Source organism: Trematomus bernacchii, unplaced genomic scaffold (assembly GCF_902827165.1).
Source record: "Trematomus bernacchii unplaced genomic scaffold, fTreBer1.1, whole genome shotgun sequence".
Classification (NCBI taxonomy): Eukaryota; Metazoa; Chordata; class Actinopteri; order Perciformes; family Nototheniidae; genus Trematomus; species Trematomus bernacchii.
Window position 1 is genome coordinate 1,974,563 of NW_022987662.1, and position 9,025 is coordinate 1,983,587.

Sequence of the window (9,025 nt, forward strand, 5' to 3'; positions counted from 1 at the left end):
GTATGGCCAAAAGTATGGGAGTAAATCTCACTGTAAACTATTTAATCATCACCAAATTCTGTGTTATTATGACCGATCATAACTCAGCTTTATGCAGACATACATTTAGCATGGTGTACAGGGCCGGTTTTTGGCATAGGCGACTTATGGCGCGTTTCCACTACACGGCCTCGCTCGGCCTCGCTCGGTATGGCTAGGCCTCGTTAGGACTGGCTCACTTTATGGCGCATTTCCATTACAGTTTAGGAACTGGGGTAGTATCTATAGTAACGCAGTGTAGGCGGAGCCGTGACGTCATCTTCAATGAGAACCCCAGAAAAACAACACAGCCGTTAGCTGTTAGCCCTCAGAGCTCACAGCTCCTCATATATGTTCAGAAACTAGACAAAAGTTAAACAAGTACAAACCACAGACTGTCTGTGTCATGGCGAATACAGTCGCTGCTTTATTTATGTCTGTATAGGCCGTTGTTGTGAGTGTGGACGGTCGGAGCATATACTGCGTTAGCTTAGCCAATCTCCATTTAGAAAACACGCATTTTAAAAGGTTTTTCGCCTGCCGTCTGTCTGCAGAATTGACAAAGCATTAATTCATGGTTTTTACTAACCGGTATCAGTATGTTGTTACTTCGGCATCATTTTGAAACGTGTATTACAATTAAATCACGGTCAAATATGTCCATCTTGTTGTAGTTGTAGCCCCCTTGCCAGCGATGCTCTCTCTAGTTTAGCATACTCAGCCCGACTCAGCCTCGTTGTCTCTGGCCCTAGACCCACGATTTTATGAGGCCAGAAAAACTGTGAATTAGGACCCGCCGGCCGGTACTAGGCCAAGTGGAAACGCAACCAAAGACGGGCCGCTGACGTCACAGCCCTCTTAAACCGTGCTCCGCGCTGTAGTGGAAACGCGCCAATAGACGGTCGCCTAGGGCGCCAGATCTGGGGGGCGCTGCGCTGGCAGCTCTGGGAGGGAAAAAAACATTTTTTACTGTTTGCGCTCATCCTAATTTTCGGCCTTGATGTAACAACATTCATAATTAAGTAAATGTAACACCCTTTTCACCCCGGTTACACTTTTCATTTGCCCTGTACGATGGGCGCTGTAAGTGATGAAAGTGGGGGGTGTTGGCTTATCAGGCGTCCGCAGCTCACAGCCAAAGTGGGCGTGGGATCGAGCGAGAGAGATAAATGCAATTTATGTAAACAAATATTTCCAAGGCACTCCTTTATAATTATTTGGATAAACAGGTTTGAAATCATTTCAATGTATACTATAGGACAGTAAACAAAAATATAATTTAAAACTTGAGAAATACAAAAATATGCATAAATAAATGTTAACTAGGTAAAATAAGATATGAATGAACAACAAAAATAAAATAAGTTACATTTATTTGTTATTGGCTATAGGTTATTGGTTATGTTCACATATTTGGTTATTAAAATGTAAACCGATCTTTTTCATATGGGTGTTTAGAGTTGTACCCCCTACAGTAGATCAGGTCTCTAGTAATGTGTGCTTAAAGTGCACCAGATTGAAGCATTTTACTTGACATTTTCAAACATTTCTTCCCGGGGGGGCATACCCCCGGACCCCCATAGAGGATTTGACGTCCACACCCCAATTAAAACATGTTCATACAATACTGAATACATTTGAAGCCAGCTAAAATCTCGCCTAGGGCAGCAAATTGGTTAGAACCGGCCCTGATGGTGTAGGAAACGGGCTCCGTGTTACAAGACGGGTCGGGGGTTTGGCGGTACCGCTGCAGACTCTCTGCACACACACACGCACACACGCTAACACGCACACACGCACACACCGCTGCAGACTCTCTGCACACACACACACACACACGCACACACGCACACACCGCTGCAGACTCTCTGCACGAAGGAGCCGCGGTGCTGCAGCTCCTGATCGGAGCAGAGACACACGTTCACTAAGCGGAAAAACTATATCCTCACAGAGATCTGCTATTTTAAAGTAAAGTCAACACATATCGACCCTAAATAAAGTCTATATTAAGAACGAGAGATGTTTTAACATATGGCTTAAACAAATGACAAATGAGCGAGGGTGATAACGTCATCGTCCTATGTGCCGGGGCTGAGCCCCGGACAGCCCCGGCCCAATTTAACCCCTGTTTATAACGCTGTGAGCATGGGTCTGCGGAGAGCATTTCTCCGCGATCCCAATTTAGCAGCCCGAAAAACGTTTACCCATTTAAACAGTCGTGGTAGATACCTTGTTTGTTTTAAACATCATAAATACACAAACAACAATGAATACTTACAGGTTGTGTACCCGAATCTCCCGCTGGTCCAAACAAAGTAGGAACAGCATCGTTCTTCAGTGCCCTACGCTGTACATATCCGGCATGAATCGCTGAAAGGTTTGGGAAGCTTTGTTTCGTGAAAGGCTGGCAGAGGGTGTGGCCTCTGGGTATTCACACGTCACAGTACCCAGGAAGTAAACAATGGAAAATGATAAATCTCCAACGAGGCGTTTTGGGGCAGCAGAGACTGTGTCAGAGTTTTACTCGCTACAGGGTGTACTTTGAGGGGTTTTGACTCTGCAGACCGTTTACATGCATAACAACCTTCATAACACACAAGGGGACGGGTAATAACCGGAAAAGCATGACATGGGCCCTTTAAGTGATGGTTGAGAGTCATCTGATGAAAGTTTGAGGATTAAGTCAGAGCTAATAAACTGAGTGAGTTTATTCATCATCGGACCCGGTGAATTGGCTTACAAATGTTTTTGGACTGAAGAAAGTGATAATTGCAATTCACACTCATCCACACAGGCAGCGCGGGTGTATTTTAAAACTAGGACTTGAAGTGCTATATTTTATATACAGTCTATGCTTAACCCACTGTGTGTCATTTTTTAGATTTAATGTTTTGCACAGATTGAACAAACCAGATATAATGTGTTAATTAATTCACGTGTGTAGTGGTTGATTATGTAATTTTTGGACTGAGCCGCTCTGTTTTCGCCTGCTTGCATTTTTTATGCTAACTGGCTGTATCAATATGACTCTGTTCTAAACATATTTTCCTCTAACAAATAGGATATAATAATATAGTTTTTAGCATTTGGAATGACAGCATGTTCCAATACAGTTCTATTCAACTGAAGTGCATCTTTAAAGGTCACCTATTATGCAAAGTCCACTTGTTCATGTCTTTTCTACATAAACATGTGTCCCCTCTGTGGAAAGAGACTCTGAAAGTTTCAGGAAAAAAGATTCACTCACTTTTTGTCCTGATCCACTTACGGCCCCCCGTCCACACAGCGGCGTGCGTTGAAGCTTGCTGGCGGGTGTGTCTGAAACTCGACCAACAACCAATCACATGAATCTCCCGCCCCTGACACACAAGCAGCGGTTTGATTGGCTAGAGCTTGTACTGGCATATGATTCGATTGGCTGACGCTTCTGCCGAGGCTTCAAAAGTTGAACATTGCTCAACTTTTGCAGCGAGCCACGCCAGCAAAGCTCCGCTTCGCTTCCCACAATGCAGTTCGGCGAAAAGTGACGTCACCCCATTCAAAGTGAATGGTGAAGCTTTCAACGCACGCCGCTGTGTGGACGGGCCGTTATATAAAACCTGTCTGAAAATGAGCTGATCAGATTTTGGCCACTTTATGATGTCATGAGGGGGAGTGGCTGCTTATTTTCATCTAAAGTAACAGACACAGAATCAGCACTTTTGAAACAGGGCTGAAACAGAGAGGATTATGGGATGCTGCAATGATCTGTTTGGTGTTTGGAGCCAAACACTTCAGAGACATGTTTTGTATATATCTGAGACCTATAATATATTGATGAAAAACAGTATAATAAGAGACCTTTAATAGCCCAATACAGCTTCATATTAAACTTGATCAGAGTCCCCTCACTCTGCTGAGCAAGGAGTTAGAGATGGGTGTGGGAGAACTTTCTCACCAACCCTGCCTTGAAGGGTGAGGCTGTATGATGTCACCCCCCCAACATCAATAACAGCCTTATAATTGAAAACAATCTGCAGAGCTCCAATCTCGATTGGGCTGACTTCCTCCAACAAATGAGTCCCAGTCCACCGCCCACTGCACAAGGACAGGACGTAACACTTTTTGCAAACTGATTTACATCCAAATAAATACAGGCCTAGACGAAACAATGTGCGGACCCTAAAGAGGAACATTGCCCGATACAGCCAAGCTGCAGGGCACGATAAGACGGGAGGGCGACTGCAGAGATGAAGAATTGTGCAGGAGTCAACCTCTTCTGGTTTGCTGAACACAAAGAAACGTTGGCAGAAATATGAGGTGATGAAATGAGAGCATGGCATGAAGAAAGAAAATATTAATAAATATTCACTGTTGTCGAAAACAAGTGTTTCTCACCAATTTGTGTTATGGGTTTGTATGACTGACTTAAACTCTCACTGTAAATACAATCTGGTAATGTCTTCTTGTGGTTAACTTGCTTTCTATACAGTTAGGTGGATTATCAACTTGAAAGGGTAAAGTTAAATACGAAGGGTCATCGGATTACGAATTTGAAAGAAAATAAGTTACATTCTGAAAGTCATTTCTCTCTTGAATTTTTGTGAAATATTTGGGAAATCTCTCCTTGAGGTGACTGCCAGTGCCAACCACACAACAATATTTCAAATGTGACAAGCAACTGCAACCATATTGGTTTTTGTCAGGTGTCACAACAATATTTAACAAAAGTATCAAATTACTGGAACTTATTGTCCTGTCTCTAAAAGTCAACTTCTCGTGACTGAACTCAGAAAATCTGCAACAGTTCCTTTTTGTAGCTGATCCAAGACGGATATCAAATAGTTGATTTAGCTTTGTAAACCACTGAAGGAACTCTTTGTTCTTCAGTTTAGCAAAAAACATTCCTAATCAGAAATCACAACATTTGGAGACACATGTTTTTACATTGACAGTAGGAAAATGTTGCTCTGAAAAGAAACTCATACTGTCAGACAAATGTAGGGGGGGAAAGTACAATATCATTTATGTCTCTGAGATTACGTGAAGCAAAAGTAGAAAAATGCATTATATTGAAATTCGCAAGTTAATAAGTGTGTTTACCACCAAAGCAAGTAAATCATATACTAGTGTGACGGATACATAGATACAGGTAAAAAAGAAAAGACAACAGACAGTATTTTAGCTACTAGCTGCAGGACGACTGAAGTTTGATATTGTCTTTTACATGCTGCATGAAAACAGCCTCTGTATGGGACTCTTCTTAAACTTGAAAATGCACTTATTCCAGCGCAGCGGAACAGTAAAACTTATTGAGTTGAGTTTCCTGACACTGATTCCTCTCTTGGGCCTCACTGGAGCATCACCCACAAACATGCTTCCCAAAAGAAAATCTTATCAGCTCCTCTGCCGGTCCCGAGGCCCCGGTAACGTGTTAATCCCATCCTTCCATGAACACGCGGTGCCGGCCCCTCGCAGTCACAAACAATTACAGTGTGCATGCAGCTGATGCAGGCCAGACTCTCCCGGGCTTAGATCAACGCCAAACCTGGAGCCTCCCGAATCCTCCGAACCTCCTCTTCCTGTCTGCCTGCTCTGGGGTTTTATGTCTTACTGTCTCCTTTCTTAAAATGATGTCCATCTCACTTTCTCACTATGCTTTTTTTGTGTTATATCATAACTTCAACAGTGGTTTTTTCACAGTTGAATACTTACAGACACGTAATCCCTTTCTTTTTTACTAGGTATTATCTGTGATAGTTCTGATTTTATATAAACAATATCAATCTTAGACTGTTCTCTAAATACCTTATATAATATCATTGAGAAGCAGTTTTCACTTTAAGCACATACAAATATCAATAGTTGTCTAATTTCTATGTGATGAAACTTTGATACGACATTTTGATGATTTTGAACTTAGTTTCTTTGTCAAAAAAAAGTATTACTTACCAGTTTGTGTCATGGTTTTTTTTCTCTTTTGGAGTTGCTGTGTTTATTTGTGTGAATGCTGTATTTTTTATCAGATAGAATACATTTGTGGAAGGCCAGAAACCCATCAAATGTTGTGTGAAAGTATATCTATTTGAATAAAAATAATACTGATAATCGCGGACAAAGAATTAATTGAAAACAAACATTCAGTATGGGTTTCATGACTCACAACATGGACCAAAGTACCTCAAAGAACAAATAGTTGTTGTGGAAACTGTGTTCTAACCCTTGTTTTAAAGGAAAAACTCTCCACTGATCTATCCATAGCATAGTTTATCAGCCGGGGTCAAGCAGGGATTTGGGCCAGGGGCTCGGGGAATGCACTTAACCAAGGTGACCGCTGCACCTCTGTTAGCGGGCTCAGGGTGTGGGTCAAGATGGCCGCTATCCCCCCGTCCGGCAGTCTGGACCCTCAGCCGCCACCCGCCTGGTCCAGGAGACGCTCCTGTATCCTCGCCATGTGATCTTGGATTTCAAAATAGCGCCATGAGTCAAAAGGGCGCTCGATAACGCGGCACAGACATCTGAACGTTGTGTGGTGGAGAAGTGTGAGGAGTAAGTTTCCAAGGTGAGGACGGTAACACGTGATGGTGACAGGACTCGGGTTATCAAGTTCCACATAAGAAAATGAATTATTTCAATACGACTTTTAAAAGGATAAAAAATATATTCAGGCTTATATGTAACAGACAGAGTTGTAAACTTGAATGAGACTTAAAGCTGCACCTATCAATATTTGTGTAGTCCCCAAGCTGCCAAATATGTATCAAATAATCAAAGTTTAAGTCACAAAAATGAAAACTTGATATTGAGTTGTCTGTGCATTGACTTAATTGAGAGTTGACCTCAATTGAAACCAAAACATTTGAGTTTTTACCTGACTTTTGCAACATTTCAGAGCAGAACCAATGCATAAAACAAACAGACATGCAGATCTTGAGAAGCCACACACCAATCATTTCTGAGAATTCATCCACCCATCAATTATCTGTAACTGCAGATAATGTCTGCAATTTAACTTGAATTATCGCACATTAACTTTATGATGAAGCAAAAATAAAGATCAAAAGAGTTGCATAACATTTATGTTATGCAACTCTTTTATGTGCTACAGTAAAAGAGCACATTGAAGTGTGTGGTACGTGCTTCTTTTACAGGTACAATTAATTATTAAAGATCTCTCCTCCTCCTCCTCCTGTCCAACTCTCAAGGCCATTGTAAACAAACCGTCCTCTGTCAAGTCCCTATATTTTTAGGAAAAGCTATTATTGTTCTGTTCCCTTGCTGCTTTCGTGCCCCAGGATGTGTCCCCATGAACAAGGTCAGAATTCCTGTTTTGTCATCATTATTCCCCCAGAGAATAAGGCCAGCTCGCCCACAATGCTCTCTGTTAGCTGGGGTTCCTGCTACTTGTTTGTCTTCCATGGATACAAATAGACCTGCAATTGAATACAGACGAAGCCAAGTGAAGCTATTGTGCCAGAGAAGAATTAGGATTACTCAGATGGAAATTCCCCTGAAGTCATTTGCTTTATGAATAACGGTCGGATAAGAAAGATATTTCAAACTGATCAATCGTCAAAGTCTCTTTAGGCCAAATATGCGTAAATCATGCATGATATTAAGATTGATACCTAATGCCTGTAGGCTGTTGACATAAAAACACATCTTTCATTCCCAAACTCAATTCACTCACATTGATTTGAAGTATATTAAAGTTACCTCAGTTAAAGGTGGGGTAGGTACGTTTGAGAAACCGGCTCGAGATACACTTTTTGTTATATTCCATGGAATGCTCTTAACATCTCGATAGCAATGAATATCTTAAGTGCTTTGACAAAACATCCATAAAAAAATGTCATCTGTGGAAGCCGTAGTACTGTAAAAAGCACGACCAATCATTTGAGCCGGCCCGGCTAAAATAACTGGATGGCCTACCTGCCTGTCAGCCTTCCATCTGTGCACAAACTTATCTCGTGCCCTCATAGAGAACCGCAGTTCGAATCGAATCGATAGATTTATGATCGATAGATTTATGATTAGAAAATTATAATAGTAGGGTAGACATGTGGAGATTATCCGGCTGAACAAAACGTGATCTGTCTCTTAAATGTGTGTCAACCACAGACCTTATTTCAAGCTATTTTCCAAAATCCTATGGAGAAATTGCATTGCATGTTTGTCGAAGGAACCGGAAGAAGTTTACTTCCGGGTTTTAGGACGCGTCACTGCGGTTCTCTATTGGTCATGTGTGCGTTCGTGTGTGTTGGAGGAGGGGCTCTGTAAGGAAGTGGCAGATTTGTTTCTAGTGCACTCGAGCTGGTTTCTCCAAAATTACCTACCCCACCTTTAAACTGGTATTAGTGTGGCTCTGAGTGCACGGCATATAACATTCAGATTTTAAGAAGATATTGTTAGAACGAGGTACAAAAATACTGGACTCAATTGCAACGACTCACTTTTTAATGAGAAATAAATCAAGTTTAATCAAAAGATCACTCTTGCCAGGACAAAATAAAGCTCTTGGTTTCTAACAAACAAAACTCTCCTCTCTGGTAACACGCTGGGTCTCTGGACATGTGAAGCACACTGAAACAAGACCAACTGGCACAAGACAAGGGGAGACAAGGGGTGTTTCTCAATCGCGAGGATGCTGGCTTGGTAGCCGCGTACTTCCAAGTCACTTCCTTCAGAAACGAAGCAAGTATGCTTCCAAGCCACGGCTTCAGAAAACGAAGAAGAATGGAACAGGCTAACAAGTGTGCCACTCTCTCTAACGGTTTCAACATAAACTGTACCGAAAATAAATACCTCACGATGTCTATCTAATTATGAACTTGCTTTACTTTCACGGAACACATTTTTGGTGATAACAAACAAATGTAACAAAGTAACATATTTACCAACACATGTTCTACGCCACTACATACTAACATTTAAATGTGTGCTGCGTCGGTTCAGCCATTCTCCGCAAGGGTTTTTGAAATTGGTCCGTGCGCAAAGCATTGTGGGGATTTTAAGGACACGAAGTCTA